Source organism: Schistocerca cancellata, unplaced genomic scaffold, assembly GCF_023864275.1.
Source record: "Schistocerca cancellata isolate TAMUIC-IGC-003103 unplaced genomic scaffold, iqSchCanc2.1 HiC_scaffold_705, whole genome shotgun sequence".
Taxonomy (NCBI): domain Eukaryota; kingdom Metazoa; phylum Arthropoda; class Insecta; order Orthoptera; family Acrididae; genus Schistocerca; species Schistocerca cancellata.
Window position 1 is genome coordinate 161668 of NW_026046716.1, and position 23445 is coordinate 185112.

General features: G+C 54.8%; 25 non-coding genes across 25 annotated transcripts; all 25 read left to right on the forward strand.

Moving 5' to 3' along the window:
- Positions 1-427: 427 nt before the first annotated feature.
- LOC126140344 (5S ribosomal RNA) lies at positions 428-546 on the forward strand. The gene has a single exon (XR_007528910.1). It is a non-coding gene; the product is annotated as a 5S ribosomal RNA (ribosomal RNA).
- Positions 547-1372: 826 nt separating this feature from the next.
- Positions 1373-1491, forward strand: LOC126140823 (5S ribosomal RNA). The gene has a single exon (XR_007529343.1). It is a non-coding gene; the product is annotated as a 5S ribosomal RNA (ribosomal RNA).
- Positions 1492-2317: 826 nt separating this feature from the next.
- LOC126140846 (5S ribosomal RNA) lies at positions 2318-2436 on the forward strand. The gene has a single exon (XR_007529364.1). It is a non-coding gene; the product is annotated as a 5S ribosomal RNA (ribosomal RNA).
- Positions 2437-3262: 826 nt separating this feature from the next.
- LOC126140824 (5S ribosomal RNA) lies at positions 3263-3381 on the forward strand. The gene has a single exon (XR_007529344.1). It is a non-coding gene; the product is annotated as a 5S ribosomal RNA (ribosomal RNA).
- Positions 3382-4207: 826 nt separating this feature from the next.
- LOC126140858 (5S ribosomal RNA) lies at positions 4208-4326 on the forward strand. The gene has a single exon (XR_007529375.1). It is a non-coding gene; the product is annotated as a 5S ribosomal RNA (ribosomal RNA).
- Positions 4327-5152: 826 nt separating this feature from the next.
- Positions 5153-5271, forward strand: LOC126140825 (5S ribosomal RNA). Its single transcript, XR_007529345.1, has one exon. It is a non-coding gene; the product is annotated as a 5S ribosomal RNA (ribosomal RNA).
- An 826-nt stretch (positions 5272-6097) lies between these two features.
- Positions 6098-6216, forward strand: LOC126140346 (5S ribosomal RNA). The gene has a single exon (XR_007528912.1). It is a non-coding gene; the product is annotated as a 5S ribosomal RNA (ribosomal RNA).
- An 821-nt stretch (positions 6217-7037) lies between these two features.
- Positions 7038-7156, forward strand: LOC126140347 (5S ribosomal RNA). The gene has a single exon (XR_007528913.1). It is a non-coding gene; the product is annotated as a 5S ribosomal RNA (ribosomal RNA).
- An 837-nt stretch (positions 7157-7993) lies between these two features.
- LOC126140781 (5S ribosomal RNA) lies at positions 7994-8112 on the forward strand. The gene has a single exon (XR_007529305.1). It is a non-coding gene; the product is annotated as a 5S ribosomal RNA (ribosomal RNA).
- Positions 8113-8938: 826 nt separating this feature from the next.
- LOC126140871 (5S ribosomal RNA) lies at positions 8939-9057 on the forward strand. Its single transcript, XR_007529386.1, has one exon. It is a non-coding gene; the product is annotated as a 5S ribosomal RNA (ribosomal RNA).
- Positions 9058-9893: 836 nt separating this feature from the next.
- On the forward strand, positions 9894-10012 carry LOC126140827 (5S ribosomal RNA). Its single transcript, XR_007529346.1, has one exon. It is a non-coding gene; the product is annotated as a 5S ribosomal RNA (ribosomal RNA).
- Positions 10013-10838: 826 nt separating this feature from the next.
- Positions 10839-10957, forward strand: LOC126140883 (5S ribosomal RNA). Its single transcript, XR_007529397.1, has one exon. It is a non-coding gene; the product is annotated as a 5S ribosomal RNA (ribosomal RNA).
- Positions 10958-11783: 826 nt separating this feature from the next.
- LOC126140828 (5S ribosomal RNA) lies at positions 11784-11902 on the forward strand. The gene has a single exon (XR_007529347.1). It is a non-coding gene; the product is annotated as a 5S ribosomal RNA (ribosomal RNA).
- Positions 11903-12728: 826 nt separating this feature from the next.
- LOC126140348 (5S ribosomal RNA) lies at positions 12729-12847 on the forward strand. The gene has a single exon (XR_007528914.1). It is a non-coding gene; the product is annotated as a 5S ribosomal RNA (ribosomal RNA).
- An 826-nt stretch (positions 12848-13673) lies between these two features.
- LOC126140829 (5S ribosomal RNA) lies at positions 13674-13792 on the forward strand. The gene has a single exon (XR_007529348.1). It is a non-coding gene; the product is annotated as a 5S ribosomal RNA (ribosomal RNA).
- Positions 13793-14618: 826 nt separating this feature from the next.
- On the forward strand, positions 14619-14737 carry LOC126140896 (5S ribosomal RNA). The gene has a single exon (XR_007529409.1). It is a non-coding gene; the product is annotated as a 5S ribosomal RNA (ribosomal RNA).
- An 826-nt stretch (positions 14738-15563) lies between these two features.
- Positions 15564-15682, forward strand: LOC126140830 (5S ribosomal RNA). The gene has a single exon (XR_007529349.1). It is a non-coding gene; the product is annotated as a 5S ribosomal RNA (ribosomal RNA).
- An 826-nt stretch (positions 15683-16508) lies between these two features.
- On the forward strand, positions 16509-16627 carry LOC126140909 (5S ribosomal RNA). The gene has a single exon (XR_007529420.1). It is a non-coding gene; the product is annotated as a 5S ribosomal RNA (ribosomal RNA).
- An 826-nt stretch (positions 16628-17453) lies between these two features.
- On the forward strand, positions 17454-17572 carry LOC126140831 (5S ribosomal RNA). The gene has a single exon (XR_007529350.1). It is a non-coding gene; the product is annotated as a 5S ribosomal RNA (ribosomal RNA).
- An 826-nt stretch (positions 17573-18398) lies between these two features.
- LOC126140921 (5S ribosomal RNA) lies at positions 18399-18517 on the forward strand. Its single transcript, XR_007529431.1, has one exon. It is a non-coding gene; the product is annotated as a 5S ribosomal RNA (ribosomal RNA).
- An 826-nt stretch (positions 18518-19343) lies between these two features.
- On the forward strand, positions 19344-19462 carry LOC126140832 (5S ribosomal RNA). Its single transcript, XR_007529351.1, has one exon. It is a non-coding gene; the product is annotated as a 5S ribosomal RNA (ribosomal RNA).
- Positions 19463-20288: 826 nt separating this feature from the next.
- LOC126140349 (5S ribosomal RNA) lies at positions 20289-20407 on the forward strand. Its single transcript, XR_007528915.1, has one exon. It is a non-coding gene; the product is annotated as a 5S ribosomal RNA (ribosomal RNA).
- An 821-nt stretch (positions 20408-21228) lies between these two features.
- Positions 21229-21347, forward strand: LOC126140351 (5S ribosomal RNA). The gene has a single exon (XR_007528916.1). It is a non-coding gene; the product is annotated as a 5S ribosomal RNA (ribosomal RNA).
- An 841-nt stretch (positions 21348-22188) lies between these two features.
- Positions 22189-22307, forward strand: LOC126140352 (5S ribosomal RNA). Its single transcript, XR_007528917.1, has one exon. It is a non-coding gene; the product is annotated as a 5S ribosomal RNA (ribosomal RNA).
- Positions 22308-23148: 841 nt separating this feature from the next.
- LOC126140353 (5S ribosomal RNA) lies at positions 23149-23267 on the forward strand. The gene has a single exon (XR_007528918.1). It is a non-coding gene; the product is annotated as a 5S ribosomal RNA (ribosomal RNA).
- The last annotated feature ends 178 nt before the right edge of the window (positions 23268-23445 follow it).

Here is a 23445-nt window from a genome sequence, read left to right on the forward strand (position 1 = left end):
CAGGTACAGGGATAGGAATGGTGCGAATGCACTGCAAACTACGCAGACACCTGGTGTGAGGCGAGGCGAGGCGAGGAAGCCCACATCGCTACCAGTGGGCCCTCCAGCACGACACTGGCGCACCCCGCACAGGCCCTCCGCTGAGCACCAGGGACAAGATGCGTCCTCCGCTAGTGTCGAAGGCTGCACGCGCCCAGCGAATGACAGGGGGTGCAACGAGCAGCAGTGCGTCTCACACACGCGGCGGTGCGCCCGCCAATTCGGCCGTCACTCTGCTGGGACGCCGGGCGCGCCTCCCCGCGCCGTCCTCGAGGAACTGGCGGTTGCGGAAGGAAGCGCTTTCGTCAAATGCGGCCGAAAACTAACATTTTGTGTGTTGGGAGAAAAGCGGAACGCGAATTCTGCCGTGCTCCTACATTAGATGAGCGCCAACGGCCATACCATGATGAATACACCGGTTCTCGTCCGATCACCGAAGTTAAGCATCATCGGGCCCGGCTAGTACTTGGATGGGTGACCGCCTGACAAACCCGGGTGCTGTTGGCTCCCTTCCTGTTATGTTTTTTGTTATGTCGCCAGCCCAATTTTCAAACTACCTTTCTGTTGTGACAAAGATGCTTCCTTAAGCCTTTTAAACTACTGTAATGGTACGAAAATGCAGTAATTAACTCAGTTTTAGGGAGAATGTGCTAACCACGTTTGCCAAGAAGACTTTGAAAACGACAAAACAGTACGAATCGGCAGGTGAATTCTGAAATACGTACCGCCTATTGTTGTGTAGGAGTGTAGAGTTCCAAATTTGATTTGTAACCACGAATTTATTCCTTAGTCGTCTCGTCTCGTCTCGTCCCGCAGACGTTTGTCGTGCTTGCGCTGTCATATGGACCACGACCCGAGCGGCAGCGAGCGGCAGTCGAGCAAAGTCGGGACAAGTCGGGACGGGGACAGGGACAGGGATAGGAATAGTGCGAATGCACTGCAAACTACGCAGACACCTGGTGTGAGGCGAGGCGAGGCGAGGAAGCCCACATCGCTATCAGTGGGCCCTCCAGCACGACACTGGCGCACCCCGCACAGGCCCTCCGCTGAACACCAGGGACAAGATGCGTCCTCCGCTAGTGTCGAAGGCTGCACGCGCCCAGCGAATGACAGGGGGTGCAACGAGCAGCAGTGCGTCTCACACACGCGGCGGTGCGCCCGCCAATTCGGCCGTCACTCTGCTGGGACGCCGGGCGCGCCTCCCCGCGCCGTCCTCGAGGAACTGGCGGTTGCGGAAGGAAGCGCTTTCGTTAAATGCGGCCGAAAACTAACATTTTGTGTGTTGGGAGAAAAGCCGAACGCGAATTCTGCCGTGCTCCTACATTAGATGAGCGCCAACGGCCATACCATGATGAATACACCGGTTCTCGTCCGATCACCGAAGTTAAGCATCATCGGGCCCGGCTAGTACTTGGATGGGTGACCGCCTGGGAAACCCGGGAGCTGTTGGCTCCCTTCCTGTTATGTTTTTTGTTATGTCGCCAGCCCAATTTTCAAACTACCTTTCTGTTGTGACAAAGATGCTTCCTTAAGCCTTTTAAACTACTGTAATGGTACGAAAATGCAGTAATTAACTCAGTTTGAGGGAGAATGTGCTAACCACGTTTGCCAAGAAGACTTTGAAAACGACAAAACAGTACGAATCGGCAGGTGAATTCTGAAATACGTACCGCCTATTGTTGTGTAGGAGTGTAGAGTTCCAAATTTGATTTGTAACCACGAATTTATTCCTTAGTCGTCTCGTCTCGTCTCGTCCCGCAGACGTTTGTCGTGCTTGCGCTGTCATATGGACCACGACCCGAGCGGCAGCGAGCGGCAGTCGAGCAAAGTCGGGACAAGTCGGGACGGGGACAGGTACAGGGATAGGAATGGTGCGAATGCACTGCAAACTACGCAGACACCTGGTGTGAGGCGAGGCGAGGCGAGGAAGCCCACATCGCTACCAGTGGGCCCTCCAGCACGACACTGGCGCACCCCGCACAGGCCCTCCGCTGAGCACCAGGGACAAGATGCGTCCTCCGCTAGTGTCGAAGGCTGCACGCGCCCAGCGAATGACAGGGGGTGCAACGAGCAGCAGTGCGTCTCACACACGCGGCGGTGCGCCCGCCAATTCGGCCGTCACTCTGCTGGGACGCCGGGCGCGCCTCCCCGCGCCGTCCTCGAGGAACTGGCGGTTGCGGAAGGAAGCGCTTTCGTCAAATGCGGCCGAAAACTAACATTTTGTGTGTTGGGAGAAAAGCGGAACGCGAATTCTGCCGTGCTCCTACATTAGATGAGCGCCAACGGCCATACCATGATGAATACACCGGTTCTCGTCCGATCACCGAAGTTAAGCATCATCGGGCCCGGCTAGTACTTGGATGGGTGACCGCCTGGGAAACCCGGGTGCTGTTGGCTCCCTTCCTGTTATGTTTTTTGTTATGTCGCCAGCCCAATTTTCAAACTACCTTTCTGTTGTGACAAAGATGCTTCCTTAAGCCTTTTAAACTACTGTAATGGTACGAAAATGCAGTAATTAACTCAGTTTTAGGGAGAATGTGCTAACCACGTTTGCCAAGAAGACTTTGAAAACGACAAAACAGTACGAATCGGCAGGTGAATTCTGAAATACGTACCGCCTATTGTTGTGTAGGAGTGTAGAGTTCCAAATTTGATTTGTAACCACGAATTTATTCCTTAGTCGTCTCGTCTCGTCTCGTCCCGCAGACGTTTGTCGTGCTTGCGCTGTCATATGGACCACGACCCGAGCGGCAGCGAGCGGCAGTCGAGCAAAGTCGGGACAAGTCGGGACGGGGACAGGGACAGGGATAGGAATAGTGCGAATGCACTGCAAACTACGCAGACACCTGGTGTGAGGCGAGGCGAGGCGAGGAAGCCCACATCGCTATCAGTGGGCCCTCCAGCACGACACTGGCGCACCCCGCACAGGCCCTCCGCTGAACACCAGGGACAAGATGCGTCCTCCGCTAGTGTCGAAGGCTGCACGCGCCCAGCGAATGACAGGGGGTGCAACGAGCAGCAGTGCGTCTCACACACGCGGCGGTGCGCCCGCCAATTCGGCCGTCACTCTGCTGGGACGCCGGGCGCGCCTCCCCGCGCCGTCCTCGAGGAACTGGCGGTTGCGGAAGGAAGCGCTTTCGTTAAATGCGGCCGAAAACTAACATTTTGTGTGTTGGGAGAAAAGCCGAACGCGAATTCTGCCGTGCTCCTACATTAGATGAGCGCCAACGGCCATACCATGATGAATACACCGGTTCTCGTCCGATCACCGAAGTTAAGCATCATCGGGCCCGGCTAGTACTTGGATGGGTGACCGCCTGGGAAACCCGGGAGCTGTTGGCTCCCTTCCTGTTATGTTTTTTGTTATGTCGCCAGCCCAATTTTCAAACTACCTTTCTGTTGTGACAAAGATGCTTCCTTAAGCCTTTTAAACTACTGTAATGGTACGAAAATGCAGTAATTAACTCAGTTTGAGGGAGAATGTGCTAACCACGTTTGCCAAGAAGACTTTGAAAACGACAAAACAGTACGAATCGGCAGGTGAATTCTGAAATACGTACCGCCTATTGTTGTGTAGGAGTGTAGAGTTCCAAATTTGATTTGTAACCACGAATTTATTCCTTAGTCGTCTCGTCTCGTCTCGTCCCGCAGACGTTTGTCGTGCTTGCGCTGTCATATGGACCACGACCCGAGCGGCAGCGAGCGGCAGTCGAGCAAAGTCGGGACAAGTCGGGACGGGGACAGGTACAGGGATAGGAATGGTGCGAATGCACTGCAAACTACGCAGACACCTGGTGTGAGGCGAGGCGAGGCGAGGAAGCCCACATCGCTACCAGTGGGCCCTCCAGCACGACACTGGCGCACCCCGCACAGGCCCTCCGCTGAGCACCAGGGACAAGATGCGTCCTCCGCTAGTGTCGAAGGCTGCACGCGCCCAGCGAATGACAGGGGGTGCAACGAGCAGCAGTGCGTCTCACACACGCGGCGGTGCGCCCGCCAATTCGGCCGTCACTCTGCTGGGACGCCGGGCGCGCCTCCCCGCGCCGTCCTCGAGGAACTGGCGGTTGCGGAAGGAAGCGCTTTCGTCAAATGCGGCCGAAAACTAACATTTTGTGTGTTGGGAGAAAAGCGGAACGCGAATTCTGCCGTGCTCCTACATTAGATGAGCGCCAACGGCCATACCATGATGAATACACCGGTTCTCGTCCGATCACCGAAGTTAAGCATCATCGGGCCCGGCTAGTACTTGGATGGGTGACCGCCTGGGAAACCCGGGTGCTGTTGGCTCCCTTCCTGTTATGTTTTTTGTTATGTCGCCAGCCCAATTTTCAAACTACCTTTCTGTTGTGACAAAGATGCTTCCTTAAGCCTTTTAAACTACTGTAATGGTACGAAAATGCAGTAATTAACTCAGTTTTAGGGAGAATGTGCTAACCACGTTTGCCAAGAAGACTTTGAAAACGACAAAACAGTACGAATCGGCAGGTGAATTCTGAAATACGTACCGCCTATTGTTGTGTAGGAGTGTAGAGTTCCAAATTTGATTTGTAACCACGAATTTATTCCTTAGTCGTCTCGTCTCGTCTCGTCCCGCAGACGTTTGTCGTGCTTGCGCTGTCATATGGACCACGACCCGAGCGGCAGCGAGCGGCAGTCGAGCAAAGTCGGGACAAGTCGGGACGGGGACAGGGACAGGGATAGGAATAGTGCGAATGCACTGCAAACTACGCAGACACCTGGTGTGAGGCGAGGCGAGGCGAGGAAGCCCACATCGCTATCAGTGGGCCCTCCAGCACGACACTGGCGCACCCCGCACAGGCCCTCCGCTGAACACCAGGGACAAGATGCGTCCTCCGCTAGTGTCGAAGGCTGCACGCGCCCAGCGAATGACAGGGGGTGCAACGAGCAGCAGTGCGTCTCACACACGCGGCGGTGCGCCCGCCAATTCGGCCGTCACTCTGCTGGGACGCCGGGCGCGCCTCCCCGCGCCGTCCTCGAGGAACTGGCGGTTGCGGAAGGAAGCGCTTTCGTTAAATGCGGCCGAAAACTAACATTTTGTGTGTTGGGAGAAAAGCCGAACGCGAATTCTGCCGTGCTCCTACATTAGATGAGCGCCAACGGCCATACCATGATGAATACACCGGTTCTCGTCCGATCACCGAAGTTAAGCATCATCGGGCCCGGCTAGTACTTGGATGGGTGACCGCCTGGGAAACCCGGGAGCTGTTGGCTCCCTTCCTGTTATGTTTTTTGTTATGTCGCCAGCCCAATTTTCAAACTACCTTTCTGTTGTGACAAAGATGCTTCCTTAAGCCTTTTAAACTACTGTAATGGTACGAAAATGCAGTAATTAACTCAGTTTGAGGGAGAATGTGCTAACCACGTTTGCCAAGAAGACTTTGAAAACGACAAAACAGTACGAATCGGCAGGTGAATTCTGAAATACGTACCGCCTATTGTTGTGTAGGAGTGTAGAGTTCCAAATTTGATTTGTAACCACGAATTTATTCCTTAGTCGTCTCGTCTCGTCTCGTCCCGCAGACGTTTGTCGTGCTTGCGCTGTCATATGGACCACGACCCGAGCGGCAGCGAGCGGCAGTCGAGCAAAGTCGGGACAAGTCGGGACGGGGACAGGTACAGGGATAGGAATGGTGCGAATGCACTGCAAACTACGCAGACACCTGGTGTGAGGCGAGGCGAGGCGAGGAAGCCCACATCGCTACCAGTGGGCCCTCCAGCACGACACTGGCGCACCCCGCACAGGCCCTCCGCTGAGCACCAGGGACAAGATGCGTCCTCCGCTAGTGTCGAAGGCTGCACGCGCCCAGCGAATGACAGGGGGTGCAACGAGCAGCAGTGCGTCTCACACACGCGGCGGTGCGCCCGCCAATTCGGCCGTCACTCTGCTGGGACGCCGGGCGCGCCTCCCCGCGCCGTCCTCGAGGAACTGGCGGTTGCGGAAGGAAGCGCTTTCGTCAAATGCGGCCGAAAACTAACATTTTGTGTGTTGGGAGAAAAGCGGAACGCGAATTCTGCCGTGCTCCTACATTAGATGAGCGCCAACGGCCATACCATGATGAATACACCGGTTCTCGTCCGATCACCGAAGTTAAGCATCATCGGGCCCGGCTAGTACTTGGATGGGTGACCGCCTGACAAACCCGGGTGCTGTTGGCTCCCTTCCTGTTATGTTTTTTGTTATGTCGCCAGCCCAATTTTCAAACTACCTTTCTGTTGTGACAAAGATGCTTCCTTAAGCCTTTTAAACTACTGTAATGGTACGAAAATGCAGTAATTAACTCAGTTTGAGGGAGAATGTGCTAACCAAGTTTGCCAAGAAGACTTTGAAAACGACAAAACAGTACGAATCGGCAGGTGATTTCTGAAATACGTCACCGCCTATTGTTGTGTAGGAGTGTAGAGTTCCAAATTTGATTTGTAACCACGAGTTTATTCCTTAGTCGTCTCGTCTCGTCTCGTCTCGTCTCGTCCCGCAGACGTTTTTCGTGCTTGCGCTGTCATATGGACCACGACCCGAGCGGCAGCGAGCGGCAGTCGAGCAAAGTCGGGACAGGGACAGGGATAGGAATAGTGCGAATGCACTGCAAACTACGCAGACACCTGGTGTGAGGCGAGGCGAGGCGAGGAAGCCCACATCGCTACCAGTGGGCCCTCCAGCACGACACTGCCACACCCCGCACAGGCCCTCCGCTGAACACCAGGGACAAGATGCGTCCTCCGCTAGTGTCGAAGGCTGCACGCGCCCAGCGAATGACAGGGGGTGCAACGAGCAGCAGTGCGTCTCACACACGCGGCGGTGCGCCCGCCAATTCGGCCGTCACTCTGCTGGGACGCCGGGCGCGCCTCCCCGCGCCGTCCTCGAGGAACTGGCGGTTGCGGAAGGAAGCGCTTTCGTCAAATGCGGCCGAAAACTAACATTTTGTGTGTTGGGAGAAAAGCCGAACGCGAATTCTGCCGTGCTCCTACATTAGATGAGCGCCAACGGCCATACCATGATGAATACACCGGTTCTCGTCCGATCACCGAAGTTAAGCATCATCGGGCCCGGCTAGTACTTGGATGGGTGACCGCCTGACAAACCCGGGTGCTGTTGGCTCCATTCCTGTTTTTTTTTTTTTTTTGTTATGTCGCCAGCCCAATTTTCAAACTACCTTTCTGTTGTGACAAAGATGCTTCCTTAAGCCTTTTAAACTACTGTAATGGTACGAAAATGCAGTAATTAACTCAGTTTGAGGGAGAATGTGCTAACCAAGTTTGCCAAGAAGACTTTGAAAACGACAAAACAGTACGAATCGGCAGGTGATTTCTGAAATACGTCACCGCCTATTGTTGTGTAGGAGTGTAGAGTTCCAAATTTGATTTGTAACCACGAATTTATTCCTTAGTCGTCTCGTCTCGTCTCGTCTCGTCCCGCAGACGTTTGTCGTGCTTGCGCTGTCATATGGACCACGACCCGAGCGGCAGCGAGCGGCAGTCGAGCAAAGTCGGGACAAGTCGGGACGGGGACAGGGACAGGGATAGGAATAGTGCGAATGCACTGCAAACTACGCAGACACCTGGTGTGAGGCGAGGCGAGGCGAGGAAGCCCACATCGCTATCAGTGGGCCCTCCAGCACGACACTGGCGCACCCCGCACAGGCCCTCCGCTGAACACCAGGGACAAGATGCGTCCTCCGCTAGTGTCGAAGGCTGCACGCGCCCAGCGAATGACAGGGGGTGCAACGAGCAGCAGTGCGTCTCACACACGCGGCGGTGCGCCCGCCAATTCGGCCGTCACTCTGCTGGGACGCCGGGCGCGCCTCCCCGCGCCGTCCTCGAGGAACTGGCGGTTGCGGAAGGAAGCGCTTTCGTCAAATGCGGCCGAAAACTAACATTTTGTGTGTTGGGAGAAAAGCCGAACGCGAATTCTGCCGTGCTCCTACATTAGATGAGCGCCAACGGCCATACCATGATGAATACACCGGTTCTCGTCCGATCACCGAAGTTAAGCATCATCGGGCCCGATTAGTACTTGGATGGGTGACCGCCTGGGAAACCCGGGAGCTGTTGGCTCCCTTCCTGTTATGTTTTTTGTTATGTCGCCAGCCCAATTTTCAAACTACCTTTCTGTTGTGACAAAGATGCTTCCTTAAGCCTTTTAAACTACTGTAATGGTACGAAAATGCAGTAATTAACTCAGTTTGAGGGAGAATGTGCTAACCACGTTTGCCAAGAAGACTTTGAAAACGACAAAACAGTACGAATCGGCAGGTGAATTCTGAAATACGTACCGCCTATTGTTGTGTAGGAGTGTAGAGTTCCAAATTTGATTTGTAACCACGAATTTATTCCTTAGTCGTCTCGTCTCGTCGCGTCCCGCAGACGTTTGTCGTGCTTGCGCTGTCATATGGACCACGACCCGAGCGGCAGCGAGCGGCAGTCGAGCAAAGTCGGGACAAGTCGGGACGGGGACAGGTACAGGGATAGGAATGGTGCGAATGCACTGCAAACTACGCAGACACCTGGTGTGAGGCGAGGCGAGGCGAGGAAGCCCACATCGCTACCAGTGGGCCCTCCAGCACGACACTGGCGCACCCCGCACAGGCCCTCCGCTGAGCACCAGGGACAAGATGCGTCCTCCGCTAGTGTCGAAGGCTGCACGCGCCCAGCGAATGACAGGGGGTGCAACGAGCAGCAGTGCGTCTCACACACGCGGCGGTGCGCCCGCCAATTCGGCCGTCACTCTGCTGGGACGCCGGGCGCGCCTCCCCGCGCCGTCCTCGAGGAACTGGCGGTTGCGGAAGGAAGCGCTTTCGTCAAATGCGGCCGAAAACTAACATTTTGTGTGTTGGGAGAAAAGCGGAACGCGAATTCTGCCGTGCTCCTACATTAGATGAGCGCCAACGGCCATACCATGATGAATACACCGGTTCTCGTCCGATCACCGAAGTTAAGCATCATCGGGCCCGGCTAGTACTTGGATGGGTGACCGCCTGGGAAACCCGGGTGCTGTTGGCTCCCTTCCTGTTATGTTTTTTGTTATGTCGCCAGCCCAATTTTCAAACTACCTTTCTGTTGTGACAAAGATGCTTCCTTAAGCCTTTTAAACTACTGTAATGGTACGAAAATGCAGTAATTAACTCAGTTTTAGGGAGAATGTGCTAACCACGTTTGCCAAGAAGACTTTGAAAACGACAAAACAGTACGAATCGGCAGGTGAATTCTGAAATACGTACCGCCTATTGTTGTGTAGGAGTGTAGAGTTCCAAATTTGATTTGTAACCACGAATTTATTCCTTAGTCGTCTCGTCTCGTCTCGTCTCGTCTCGTCCCGCAGACGTTTGTCGTGCTTGCGCTGTCATATGGACCACGACCCGAGCGGCAGCGAGCGGCAGTCGAGCAAAGTCGGGACAAGTCGGGACGGGGACAGGGACAGGGATAGGAATAGTGCGAATGCACTGCAAACTACGCAGACACCTGGTGTGAGGCGAGGCGAGGCGAGGAAGCCCACATCGCTATCAGTGGGCCCTCCAGCACGACACTGGCGCACCCCGCACAGGCCCTCCGCTGAACACCAGGGACAAGATGCGTCCTCCGCTAGTGTCGAAGGCTGCACGCGCCCAGCGAATGACAGGGGGTGCAACGAGCAGCAGTGCGTCTCACACACGCGGCGGTGCGCCCGCCAATTCGGCCGTCACTCTGCTGGGACGCCGGGCGCGCCTCCCCGCGCCGTCCTCGAGGAACTGGCGGTTGCGGAAGGAAGCGCTTTCGTTAAATGCGGCCGAAAACTAACATTTTGTGTGTTGGGAGAAAAGCCGAACGCGAATTCTGCCGTGCTCCTACATTAGATGAGCGCCAACGGCCATACCATGATGAATACACCGGTTCTCGTCCGATCACCGAAGTTAAGCATCATCGGGCCCGGCTAGTACTTGGATGGGTGACCGCCTGGGAAACCCGGGAGCTGTTGGCTCCCTTCCTGTTATGTTTTTTGTTATGTCGCCAGCCCAATTTTCAAACTACCTTTCTGTTGTGACAAAGATGCTTCCTTAAGCCTTTTAAACTACTGTAATGGTACGAAAATGCAGTAATTAACTCAGTTTGAGGGAGAATGTGCTAACCACGTTTGCCAAGAAGACTTTGAAAACGACAAAACAGTACGAATCGGCAGGTGAATTCTGAAATACGTACCGCCTATTGTTGTGTAGGAGTGTAGAGTTCCAAATTTGATTTGTAACCACGAATTTATTCCTTAGTCGTCTCGTCTCGTCTCGTCCCGCAGACGTTTGTCGTGCTTGCGCTGTCATATGGACCACGACCCGAGCGGCAGCGAGCGGCAGTCGAGCAAAGTCGGGACAAGTCGGGACGGGGACAGGTACAGGGATAGGAATGGTGCGAATGCACTGCAAACTACGCAGACACCTGGTGTGAGGCGAGGCGAGGCGAGGAAGCCCACATCGCTACCAGTGGGCCCTCCAGCACGACACTGGCGCACCCCGCACAGGCCCTCCGCTGAGCACCAGGGACAAGATGCGTCCTCCGCTAGTGTCGAAGGCTGCACGCGCCCAGCGAATGACAGGGGGTGCAACGAGCAGCAGTGCGTCTCACACACGCGGCGGTGCGCCCGCCAATTCGGCCGTCACTCTGCTGGGACGCCGGGCGCGCCTCCCCGCGCCGTCCTCGAGGAACTGGCGGTTGCGGAAGGAAGCGCTTTCGTCAAATGCGGCCGAAAACTAACATTTTGTGTGTTGGGAGAAAAGCGGAACGCGAATTCTGCCGTGCTCCTACATTAGATGAGCGCCAACGGCCATACCATGATGAATACACCGGTTCTCGTCCGATCACCGAAGTTAAGCATCATCGGGCCCGGCTAGTACTTGGATGGGTGACCGCCTGGGAAACCCGGGTGCTGTTGGCTCCCTTCCTGTTATGTTTTTTGTTATGTCGCCAGCCCAATTTTCAAACTACCTTTCTGTTGTGACAAAGATGCTTCCTTAAGCCTTTTAAACTACTGTAATGGTACGAAAATGCAGTAATTAACTCAGTTTTAGGGAGAATGTGCTAACCACGTTTGCCAAGAAGACTTTGAAAACGACAAAACAGTACGAATCGGCAGGTGAATTCTGAAATACGTACCGCCTATTGTTGTGTAGGAGTGTAGAGTTCCAAATTTGATTTGTAACCACGAATTTATTCCTTAGTCGTCTCGTCTCGTCTCGTCCCGCAGACGTTTGTCGTGCTTGCGCTGTCATATGGACCACGACCCGAGCGGCAGCGAGCGGCAGTCGAGCAAAGTCGGGACAAGTCGGGACGGGGACAGGGACAGGGATAGGAATAGTGCGAATGCACTGCAAACTACGCAGACACCTGGTGTGAGGCGAGGCGAGGCGAGGAAGCCCACATCGCTATCAGTGGGCCCTCCAGCACGACACTGGCGCACCCCGCACAGGCCCTCCGCTGAACACCAGGGACAAGATGCGTCCTCCGCTAGTGTCGAAGGCTGCACGCGCCCAGCGAATGACAGGGGGTGCAACGAGCAGCAGTGCGTCTCACACACGCGGCGGTGCGCCCGCCAATTCGGCCGTCACTCTGCTGGGACGCCGGGCGCGCCTCCCCGCGCCGTCCTCGAGGAACTGGCGGTTGCGGAAGGAAGCGCTTTCGTTAAATGCGGCCGAAAACTAACATTTTGTGTGTTGGGAGAAAAGCCGAACGCGAATTCTGCCGTGCTCCTACATTAGATGAGCGCCAACGGCCATACCATGATGAATACACCGGTTCTCGTCCGATCACCGAAGTTAAGCATCATCGGGCCCGGCTAGTACTTGGATGGGTGACCGCCTGGGAAACCCGGGAGCTGTTGGCTCCCTTCCTGTTATGTTTTTTGTTATGTCGCCAGCCCAATTTTCAAACTACCTTTCTGTTGTGACAAAGATGCTTCCTTAAGCCTTTTAAACTACTGTAATGGTACGAAAATGCAGTAATTAACTCAGTTTGAGGGAGAATGTGCTAACCACGTTTGCCAAGAAGACTTTGAAAACGACAAAACAGTACGAATCGGCAGGTGAATTCTGAAATACGTACCGCCTATTGTTGTGTAGGAGTGTAGAGTTCCAAATTTGATTTGTAACCACGAATTTATTCCTTAGTCGTCTCGTCTCGTCTCGTCCCGCAGACGTTTGTCGTGCTTGCGCTGTCATATGGACCACGACCCGAGCGGCAGCGAGCGGCAGTCGAGCAAAGTCGGGACAAGTCGGGACGGGGACAGGTACAGGGATAGGAATGGTGCGAATGCACTGCAAACTACGCAGACACCTGGTGTGAGGCGAGGCGAGGCGAGGAAGCCCACATCGCTACCAGTGGGCCCTCCAGCACGACACTGGCGCACCCCGCACAGGCCCTCCGCTGAGCACCAGGGACAAGATGCGTCCTCCGCTAGTGTCGAAGGCTGCACGCGCCCAGCGAATGACAGGGGGTGCAACGAGCAGCAGTGCGTCTCACACACGCGGCGGTGCGCCCGCCAATTCGGCCGTCACTCTGCTGGGACGCCGGGCGCGCCTCCCCGCGCCGTCCTCGAGGAACTGGCGGTTGCGGAAGGAAGCGCTTTCGTCAAATGCGGCCGAAAACTAACATTTTGTGTGTTGGGAGAAAAGCGGAACGCGAATTCTGCCGTGCTCCTACATTAGATGAGCGCCAACGGCCATACCATGATGAATACACCGGTTCTCGTCCGATCACCGAAGTTAAGCATCATCGGGCCCGGCTAGTACTTGGATGGGTGACCGCCTGACAAACCCGGGTGCTGTTGGCTCCCTTCCTGTTATGTTTTTTGTTATGTCGCCAGCCCAATTTTCAAACTACCTTTCTGTTGTGACAAAGATGCTTCCTTAAGCCTTTTAAACTACTGTAATGGTACGAAAATGCAGTAATTAACTCAGTTTTAGGGAGAATGTGCTAACCACGTTTGCCAAGAAGACTTTGAAAACGACAAAACAGTACGAATCGGCAGGTGAATTCTGAAATACGTACCGCCTATTGTTGTGTAGGAGTGTAGAGTTCCAAATTTGATTTGTAACCACGAATTTATTCCTTAGTCGTCTCGTCTCGTCTCGTCCCGCAGACGTTTGTCGTGCTTGCGCTGTCATATGGACCACGACCCGAGCGGCAGCGAGCGGCAGTCGAGCAAAGTCGGGACAAGTCGGGACGGGGACAGGGACAGGGATAGGAATAGTGCGAATGCACTGCAAACTACGCAGACACCTGGTGTGAGGCGAGGCGAGGCGAGGAAGCCCACATCGCTATCAGTGGGCCCTCCAGCACGACACTGGCGCACCCCGCACAGGCCCTCCGCTGAACACCAGGGACAAGATGCGTCCTCCGCTAGTGTCGAAGGCTGCACGCGCCCAGCGAATGACAGGGGGTGCAACGAGCAGCAGTGCGTCTCACACACGCGGCGGTGCGCCCGCCAATTCGGCCGTCACTCTGCTGGGACGCCGGGCGCGCCTCCCCGCGCCGTCCTCGAGGAACTGGCGGTTGCGGAAGGAAGCGCTTTCGTTAAATGCGGCCGAAAACTAACATTTTGTGTGTTGGGAGAAAAGCCGAACGCGAATTCTGCCGTGCTCCTACATTAGATGAGCGCCAACGGCCATACCATGATGAATACACCGGTTCTCGTCCGATCACCGAAGTTAAGCATCATCGGGCCCGGCTAGTACTTGGATGGGTGACCGCCTGGGAAACCCGGGAGCTGTTGGCTCCCTTCCTGTTATGTTTTTTGTTATGTCGCCAGCCCAATTTTCAAACTACCTTTCTGTTGTGACAAAGATGCTTCCTTAAGCCTTTTAAACTACTGTAATGGTACGAAAATGCAGTAATTAACTCAGTTTGAGGGAGAATGTGCTAACCACGTTTGCCAAGAAGACTTTGAAAACGACAAAACAGTACGAATCGGCAGGTGAATTCTGAAATACGTACCGCCTATTGTTGTGTAGGAGTGTAGAGTTCCAAATTTGATTTGTAACCACGAATTTATTCCTTAGTCGTCTCGTCTCGTCTCGTCCCGCAGACGTTTGTCGTGCTTGCGCTGTCATATGGACCACGACCCGAGCGGCAGCGAGCGGCAGTCGAGCAAAGTCGGGACAAGTCGGGACGGGGACAGGTACAGGGATAGGAATGGTGCGAATGCACTGCAAACTACGCAGACACCTGGTGTGAGGCGAGGCGAGGCGAGGAAGCCCACATCGCTACCAGTGGGCCCTCCAGCACGACACTGGCGCACCCCGCACAGGCCCTCCGCTGAGCACCAGGGACAAGATGCGTCCTCCGCTAGTGTCGAAGGCTGCACGCGCCCAGCGAATGACAGGGGGTGCAACGAGCAGCAGTGCGTCTCACACACGCGGCGGTGCGCCCGCCAATTCGGCCGTCACTCTGCTGGGACGCCGGGCGCGCCTCCCCGCGCCGTCCTCGAGGAACTGGCGGTTGCGGAAGGAAGCGCTTTCGTCAAATGCGGCCGAAAACTAACATTTTGTGTGTTGGGAGAAAAGCGGAACGCGAATTCTGCCGTGCTCCTACATTAGATGAGCGCCAACGGCCATACCATGATGAATACACCGGTTCTCGTCCGATCACCGAAGTTAAGCATCATCGGGCCCGGCTAGTACTTGGATGGGTGACCGCCTGGGAAACCCGGGTGCTGTTGGCTCCCTTCCTGTTATGTTTTTTGTTATGTCGCCAGCCCAATTTTCAAACTACCTTTCTGTTGTGACAAAGATGCTTCCTTAAGCCTTTTAAACTACTGTAATGGTACGAAAATGCAGTAATTAACTCAGTTTTAGGGAGAATGTGCTAACCACGTTTGCCAAGAAGACTTTGAAAACGACAAAACAGTACGAATCGGCAGGTGAATTCTGAAATACGTACCGCCTATTGTTGTGTAGGAGTGTAGAGTTCCAAATTTGATTTGTAACCACGAATTTATTCCTTAGTCGTCTCGTCTCGTCTCGTCCCGCAGACGTTTGTCGTGCTTGCGCTGTCATATGGACCACGACCCGAGCGGCAGCGAGCGGCAGTCGAGCAAAGTCGGGACAAGTCGGGACGGGGACAGGGACAGGGATAGGAATAGTGCGAATGCACTGCAAACTACGCAGACACCTGGTGTGAGGCGAGGCGAGGCGAGGAAGCCCACATCGCTATCAGTGGGCCCTCCAGCACGACACTGGCGCACCCCGCACAGGCCCTCCGCTGAACACCAGGGACAAGATGCGTCCTCCGCTAGTGTCGAAGGCTGCACGCGCCCAGCGAATGACAGGGGGTGCAACGAGCAGCAGTGCGTCTCACACACGCGGCGGTGCGCCCGCCAATTCGGCCGTCACTCTGCTGGGACGCCGGGCGCGCCTCCCCGCGCCGTCCTCGAGGAACTGGCGGTTGCGGAAGGAAGCGCTTTCGTTAAATGCGGCCGAAAACTAACATTTTGTGTGTTGGGAGAAAAGCCGAACGCGAATTCTGCCGTGCTCCTACATTAGATGAGCGCCAACGGCCATACCATGATGAATACACCGGTTCTCGTCCGATCACCGAAGTTAAGCATCATCGGGCCCGGCTAGTACTTGGATGGGTGACCGCCTGGGAAACCCGGGAGCTGTTGGCTCCCTTCCTGTTATGTTTTTTGTTATGTCGCCAGCCCAATTTTCAAACTACCTTTCTGTTGTGACAAAGATGCTTCCTTAAGCCTTTTAAACTACTGTAATGGTACGAAAATGCAGTAATTAACTCAGTTTGAGGGAGAATGTGCTAACCACGTTTGCCAAGAAGACTTTGAAAACGACAAAACAGTACGAATCGGCAGGTGAATTCTGAAATACGTACCGCCTATTGTTGTGTAGGAGTGTAGAGTTCCAAATTTGATTTGTAACCACGAATTTATTCCTTAGTCGTCTCGTCTCGTCTCGTCCCGCAGACGTTTGTCGTGCTTGCGCTGTCATATGGACCACGACCCGAGCGGCAGCGAGCGGCAGTCGAGCAAAGTCGGGACAAGTCGGGACGGGGACAGGTACAGGGATAGGAATGGTGCGAATGCACTGCAAACTACGCAGACACCTGGTGTGAGGCGAGGCGAGGCGAGGAAGCCCACATCGCTACCAGTGGGCCCTCCAGCACGACACTGGCGCACCCCGCACAGGCCCTCCGCTGAGCACCAGGGACAAGATGCGTCCTCCGCTAGTGTCGAAGGCTGCACGCGCCCAGCGAATGACAGGGGGTGCAACGAGCAGCAGTGCGTCTCACACACGCGGCGGTGCGCCCGCCAATTCGGCCGTCACTCTGCTGGGACGCCGGGCGCGCCTCCCCGCGCCGTCCTCGAGGAACTGGCGGTTGCGGAAGGAAGCGCTTTCGTCAAATGCGGCCGAAAACTAACATTTTGTGTGTTGGGAGAAAAGCGGAACGCGAATTCTGCCGTGCTCCTACATTAGATGAGCGCCAACGGCCATACCATGATGAATACACCGGTTCTCGTCCGATCACCGAAGTTAAGCATCATCGGGCCCGGCTAGTACTTGGATGGGTGACCGCCTGGGAAACCCGGGTGCTGTTGGCTCCCTTCCTGTTATGTTTTTTGTTATGTCGCCAGCCCAATTTTCAAACTACCTTTCTGTTGTGACAAAGATGCTTCCTTAAGCCTTTTAAACTACTGTAATGGTACGAAAATGCAGTAATTAACTCAGTTTTAGGGAGAATGTGCTAACCACGTTTGCCAAGAAGACTTTGAAAACGACAAAACAGTACGAATCGGCAGGTGAATTCTGAAATACGTACCGCCTATTGTTGTGTAGGAGTGTAGAGTTCCAAATTTGATTTGTAACCACGAATTTATTCCTTAGTCGTCTCGTCTCGTCTCGTCCCGCAGACGTTTGTCGTGCTTGCGCTGTCATATGGACCACGACCCGAGCGGCAGCGAGCGGCAGTCGAGCAAAGTCGGGACAAGTCGGGACGGGGACAGGGACAGGGATAGGAATAGTGCGAATGCACTGCAAACTACGCAGACACCTGGTGTGAGGCGAGGCGAGGCGAGGAAGCCCACATCGCTATCAGTGGGCCCTCCAGCACGACACTGGCGCACCCCGCACAGGCCCTCCGCTGAACACCAGGGACAAGATGCGTCCTCCGCTAGTGTCGAAGGCTGCACGCGCCCAGCGAATGACAGGGGGTGCAACGAGCAGCAGTGCGTCTCACACACGCGGCGGTGCGCCCGCCAATTCGGCCGTCACTCTGCTGGGACGCCGGGCGCGCCTCCCCGCGCCGTCCTCGAGGAACTGGCGGTTGCGGAAGGAAGCGCTTTCGTTAAATGCGGCCGAAAACTAACATTTTGTGTGTTGGGAGAAAAGCCGAACGCGAATTCTGCCGTGCTCCTACATTAGATGAGCGCCAACGGCCATACCATGATGAATACACCGGTTCTCGTCCGATCACCGAAGTTAAGCATCATCGGGCCCGGCTAGTACTTGGATGGGTGACCGCCTGGGAAACCCGGGAGCTGTTGGCTCCCTTCCTGTTATGTTTTTTGTTATGTCGCCAGCCCAATTTTCAAACTACCTTTCTGTTGTGACAAAGATGCTTCCTTAAGCCTTTTAAACTACTGTAATGGTACGAAAATGCAGTAATTAACTCAGTTTGAGGGAGAATGTGCTAACCACGTTTGCCAAGAAGACTTTGAAAACGACAAAACAGTACGAATCGGCAGGTGAATTCTGAAATACGTACCGCCTATTGTTGTGTAGGAGTGTAGAGTTCCAAATTTGATTTGTAACCACGAATTTATTCCTTAGTCGTCTCGTCTCGTCTCGTCCCGCAGACGTTTGTCGTGCTTGCGCTGTCATATGGACCACGACCCGAGCGGCAGCGAGCGGCAGTCGAGCAAAGTCGGGACAAGTCGGGACGGGGACAGGTACAGGGATAGGAATGGTGCGAATGCACTGCAAACTACGCAGACACCTGGTGTGAGGCGAGGCGAGGCGAGGAAGCCCACATCGCTACCAGTGGGCCCTCCAGCACGACACTGGCGCACCCCGCACAGGCCCTCCGCTGAGCACCAGGGACAAGATGCGTCCTCCGCTAGTGTCGAAGGCTGCACGCGCCCAGCGAATGACAGGGGGTGCAACGAGCAGCAGTGCGTCTCACACACGCGGCGGTGCGCCCGCCAATTCGGCCGTCACTCTGCTGGGACGCCGGGCGCGCCTCCCCGCGCCGTCCTCGAGGAACTGGCGGTTGCGGAAGGAAGCGCTTTCGTCAAATGCGGCCGAAAACTAACATTTTGTGTGTTGGGAGAAAAGCGGAACGCGAATTCTGCCGTGCTCCTACATTAGATGAGCGCCAACGGCCATACCATGATGAATACACCGGTTCTCGTCCGATCACCGAAGTTAAGCATCATCGGGCCCGGCTAGTACTTGGATGGGTGACCGCCTGGGAAACCCGGGTGCTGTTGGCTCCCTTCCTGTTATGTTTTTTGTTATGTCGCCAGCCCAATTTTCAAACTACCTTTCTGTTGTGACAAAGATGCTTCCTTAAGCCTTTTAAACTACTGTAATGGTACGAAAATGCAGTAATTAACTCAGTTTTAGGGAGAATGTGCTAACCACGTTTGCCAAGAAGACTTTGAAAACGACAAAACAGTACGAATCGGCAGGTGAATTCTGAAATACGTACCGCCTATTGTTGTGTAGGAGTGTAGAGTTCCAAATTTGATTTGTAACCACGAATTTATTCCTTAGTCGTCTCGTCTCGTCTCGTCCCGCAGACGTTTGTCGTGCTTGCGCTGTCATATGGACCACGACCCGAGCGGCAGCGAGCGGCAGTCGAGCAAAGTCGGGACAAGTCGGGACGGGGACAGGGACAGGGATAGGAATAGTGCGAATGCACTGCAAACTACGCAGACACCTGGTGTGAGGCGAGGCGAGGCGAGGAAGCCCACATCGCTATCAGTGGGCCCTCCAGCACGACACTGGCGCACCCCGCACAGGCCCTCCGCTGAACACCAGGGACAAGATGCGTCCTCCGCTAGTGTCGAAGGCTGCACGCGCCCAGCGAATGACAGGGGGTGCAACGAGCAGCAGTGCGTCTCACACACGCGGCGGTGCGCCCGCCAATTCGGCCGTCACTCTGCTGGGACGCCGGGCGCGCCTCCCCGCGCCGTCCTCGAGGAACTGGCGGTTGCGGAAGGAAGCGCTTTCGTTAAATGCGGCCGAAAACTAACATTTTGTGTGTTGGGAGAAAAGCCGAACGCGAATTCTGCCGTGCTCCTACATTAGATGAGCGCCAACGGCCATACCATGATGAATACACCGGTTCTCGTCCGATCACCGAAGTTAAGCATCATCGGGCCCGGCTAGTACTTGGATGGGTGACCGCCTGGGAAACCCGGGAGCTGTTGGCTCCCTTCCTGTTATGTTTTTTGTTATGTCGCCAGCCCAATTTTCAAACTACCTTTCTGTTGTGACAAAGATGCTTCCTTAAGCCTTTTAAACTACTGTAATGGTACGAAAATGCAGTAATTAACTCAGTTTGAGGGAGAATGTGCTAACCACGTTTGCCAAGAAGACTTTGAAAACGACAAAACAGTACGAATCGGCAGGTGAATTCTGAAATACGTACCGCCTATTGTTGTGTAGGAGTGTAGAGTTCCAAATTTGATTTGTAACCACGAATTTATTCCTTAGTCGTCTCGTCTCGTCTCGTCCCGCAGACGTTTGTCGTGCTTGCGCTGTCATATGGACCACGACCCGAGCGGCAGCGAGCGGCAGTCGAGCAAAGTCGGGACAAGTCGGGACGGGGACAGGTACAGGGATAGGAATGGTGCGAATGCACTGCAAACTACGCAGACACCTGGTGTGAGGCGAGGCGAGGCGAGGAAGCCCACATCGCTACCAGTGGGCCCTCCAGCACGACACTGGCGCACCCCGCACAGGCCCTCCGCTGAGCACCAGGGACAAGATGCGTCCTCCGCTAGTGTCGAAGGCTGCACGCGCCCAGCGAATGACAGGGGGTGCAACGAGCAGCAGTGCGTCTCACACACGCGGCGGTGCGCCCGCCAATTCGGCCGTCACTCTGCTGGGACGCCGGGCGCGCCTCCCCGCGCCGTCCTCGAGGAACTGGCGGTTGCGGAAGGAAGCGCTTTCGTCAAATGCGGCCGAAAACTAACATTTTGTGTGTTGGGAGAAAAGCCGAACGCGAATTCTGCCGTGCTCCTACATTAGATGAGCGCCAACGGCCATACCATGATGAATACACCGGTTCTCGTCCGATCACCGAAGTTAAGCATCATCGGGCCCGGCTAGTACTTGGATGGGTGACCGCCTGACAAACCCGGGTGCTGTTGGCTCCCTTCCTGTTATGTTTTTTGTTATGTCGCCAGCCCAATTTTCAAACTACCTTTCTGTTGTGACAAAGATGCTTCCTTAAGCCTTTTAAACTACTGTAATGGTACGAAAATGCAGTAATTAACTCAGTTTGAGGGAGAATGTGCTAACCAAGTTTGCCAAGAAGACTTTGAAAACGACAAAACAGTACGAATCGGCAGGTGATTTCTGAAATACGTCACCGCCTATTGTTGTGTAGGAGTGTAGAGTTCCAAATTTGATTTGTAACCACGAGTTTATTCCTTAGTCGTCTCGTCTCGTCTCGTCTCGTCTCGTCCCGCAGACGTTTTTCGTGCTTGCGCTGTCATATGGACCACGACCCGAGCGGCAGCGAGCGGCAGTCGAGCAAAGTCGGGACAGGGACAGGGATAGGAATAGTGCGAATGCACTGCAAACTACGCAGACACCTGGTGTGAGGCGAGGCGAGGCGAGGAAGCCCACATCGCTACCAGTGGGCCCTCCAGCACGACACTGCCACACCCCGCACAGGCCCTCCGCTGAACACCAGGGACAAGATGCGTCCTCCGCTAGTGTCGAAGGCTGCACGCGCCCAGCGAATGACAGGGGGTGCAACGAGCAGCAGTGCGTCTCACACACGCGGCGGTGCGCCCGCCAATTCGGCCGTCACTCTGCTGGGACGCCGGGCGCGCCTCCCCGCGCCGTCCTCGAGGAACTGGCGGTTGCGGAAGGAAGCGCTTTCGTCAAATGCGGCCGAAAACTAACATTTTGTGTGTTGGGAGAAAAGCCGAACGCGAATTCTGCCGTGCTCCTACATTAGATGAGCGCCAACGGCCATACCATGATGAATACACCGGTTCTCGTCCGATCACCGAAGTTAAGCATCATCGGGCCCGGCTAGTACTTGGATGGGTGACCGCCTGACAAACCCGGGTGCTGTTGGCTCCATTCCTGTTTTTTTTTTTTTTTGTTATGTCGCCAGCCCAATTTTCAAACTACCTTTCTGTTGTGACAAAGATGCTTCCTTAAGCCTTTTAAACTACTGTAATGGTACGAAAATGCAGTAATTAACTCAGTTTGAGGGAGAATGTGCTAACCAAGTTTGCCAAGAAGACTTTAAAAACGACAAAACAGTACGAATCGGCAGGTGATTTCTGAAATACGTCACCGCGTATTGTTGTGTAGGAGTGTAGAGTTCCAAATTTGATTTGTAACCACGAATTTATTCCTTAGTCGTCTCGTCTCGTCTCGTCTCGTCTCGTCCCGCAGACGTTTGTCGTGCTTGCGCTGTCATATGGACCACGACCCGAGCGGCAGCGAGCGGCAGTCGAGCAAAGTCGGGACAAGTCGGGACGGGGACAGGGACAGGGATAGGAATAGTGCGAATGCACTGCAAACTACGCAGACACCTGGTGTGAGGCGAGGCGAGGCGAGGAAGCCCACATCGCTACCAGTGGGCCCTCCAGCACGACACTGCCACACCCCGCACAGGCCCTCCGCTGAACACCAGGGACAAGATGCGTCCTCCGCTAGTGTCGAAGGCTGCACGCGCCCAGCGAATGACAGGGGGTGCAACGAGCAGCAGTGCGTCTCACACACGCGGCGGTGCGCCCGCCAATTCGGCCGTCACTCTGCTGGGACGCCGGGCGCGCCTCCCCGCGCCGTCCTCGAGGAACTGGCGGTTGCGGAAGGAAGCGCTTTCGTCAAATGCGGCCGAAAACTAACATTTTGTGTGTTGGGAGAAAAGCCGAACGCGAATTCTGCCGTGCTCCTACATTAGATGAGCGCCAACGGCCATACCATGATGAATACACCGGTTCTCGTCCGATCACCGAAGTTAAGCATCATCGGGCCCGGCTAGTACTTGGATGGGTGACCGCCTGACAAACCCGGGTGCTGTTGGCTCCATTCCTGTTTTTTTTTTTTTTTGTTATGTCGCCAGCCCAATTTTCAAACTACCTTTCTGTTGTGACAAAGATGCTTCCTTAAGCCTTTTAAACTACTATAATGGTACGAAAATGCAGTAATTAACTCAGTTTGAGGGAGAATGTGCTAACCAAGTTTGCCAAGAAGACTTTAAAAACGACAAAACAGTACGAATCGGCAGGTGATTTCTGAAATACGTCACCGCGTATTGTTGTGTAGGAGTGTAGAGTTCCAAATTTGATTTGTAACCACGAATTTATTCCTTAGTCGTCTCGTCTCGTCTCGTCTCGTCTCGTCCCGCAGACGTTTGTCGTGCTTGCGCTGTCATATGGACCACGAACCGAGCGGCAGCGAGCGGCAGTCGAGCAAAGTCGGGACAAGTCGGGACGGGGACAGGGACAGGGATAGGAATAGTGCGAATGCACTGCAAACTACGCAGACACCTGGTGTGAGGCGAGGCGAGGCGAGGAAGCCCACATCGCTACCAGTGGGCCCTCCAGCACGACACTGCCACACCCCGCACAGGCCCTCCGCTGAACACCAGGGACAAGATGCGTCCTCCGCTAGTGTCGAAGGCTGCACGCGCCCAGCGAATGACAGGGGGTGCAACGAGCAGCAGTGCGTCTCACACACGCGGCGGTGCGCCCGCCAATTCGGCCGTCACTCTGCTGGGACGCCGGGCGCGCCTCCCCGCGCCGTCCTCGAGGAACTGGCGGTTGCGGAAGGAAGCGCTTTCGTCAAATGCGGCCGAAAACTAACATTTTGTGTGTTGGGAGAAAAGCCGAACGCGAATTCTGCCGTGCTCCTACATTAGATGAGCGCCAACGGCCATACCATGATGAATACACCGGTTCTCGTCCGATCACCGAAGTTAAGCATCATCGGGCCCGGCTAGTACTTGGATGGGTGACCGCCTGACAAACCCGGGTGCTGTTGGCTCCATTCCTGTTTTTTTTTTTTTTTGTTATGTCGCCAGCCCAATTTTCAAACTACCTTTCTGTTGTGACAAAGATGCTTCCTTAAGCCTTTTAAACTACTGTAATGGTACGAAAATGCAGTAATTAACTCAGTTTGAGGGAGAATGTGCTAACCAAGTTTGCCAAGAAGACTTTAAAAA